The sequence below is a fragment of the Bison bison genome, unplaced genomic scaffold (assembly GCF_000754665.1).
Source record: "Bison bison bison isolate TAMUID 2011002044 unplaced genomic scaffold, Bison_UMD1.0 scf7180017851735, whole genome shotgun sequence".
Taxonomy (NCBI): domain Eukaryota; kingdom Metazoa; phylum Chordata; class Mammalia; order Artiodactyla; family Bovidae; genus Bison; species Bison bison.
Genome location: NW_011482308.1, coordinates 8,224 through 9,112, shown reverse-complemented (window position 1 = coordinate 9,112; position 889 = coordinate 8,224). Strand labels below are relative to the sequence as shown.

Here is an 889-nt window from a genome sequence, read left to right as displayed (position 1 = left end):
TCTGAGACATAGACTTTCCGCTGGAAAACAGATGTATGAGGAAAGTGAGGAGAGTTCTCTCTTCATACTGAGGTTTTATTTAATGGGACAGCTTATAAATGCAGCAGCAGTAAGATGCAAAGACACTTCTGACCTTGTTCTCTTTCCTTTAGGAGCAGGAGGAAAGCATGAGTCACTGGAGCCTACCCCACGTCACTAAACCTGGGGAAAACCAGAAGATTGTGCTGCCCCTGGTCTGAGGTTCCCTGGGAGTCATGATGAGCCACCAATAAGAGACTTGACTTGTGACCGTGGTGTAATTGAAATATCTGGTTTTGATGCGGACATCCTGACGCTGAAGTCTCCCTCTCTCATCAGCTGTGTGGCTTCAGGAAGCTAATTCACTTTTACTGAGTCACATACCCTTCATTTGTAAAATGAGGTCATCTCCACACGGCTCCCTCACAAATGGTGGCAAAGATTCAATATGTGAATGGGTACTGAGTTACTTTAAAGCTGAAGTGCTCTGCACCAAGTATGGTATCTGTGTTTCTCTCTTACTTCTACCACCTCCTTCAAAGTCAGGCTGCTCTTGGTCAGATCAATTCTTCGTGTGATTTGGAAGATGCTATGCCTTCCTCATTCCAGCAGCCTTGCAGGGCTCAGCAGGGAAAGATATTGACCTGGAGCTTCCTCTGCAGGGCCTCCTTCACCTCCTTGTTGCGGAGGCTCTAGATGACGGGGGTGAGCATGGGGGTTATGATGGTGCAGCAGACAGACACGACCTGGCCACTGGTGTCATCGGTGGATCCATGAGGCTGGACGTAGGTGAAATCACGGTGCTGTGGAAGGTGGCAATGGCCAGGAAGTGGGAGGCACACATGGAGAGGGCCTTCTCCTTCCCAGCTGC

The 889-nt window shown here is 49.3% G+C and overlaps 1 pseudogene; it reads right to left on the bottom strand.

The window, feature by feature from the left end:
* Window positions 1-641: 641 nt before the first annotated feature.
* Window positions 642-889, bottom strand: part of LOC104997012 — a 7,691-nt pseudogene continuing 7,443 nt past the window's right edge.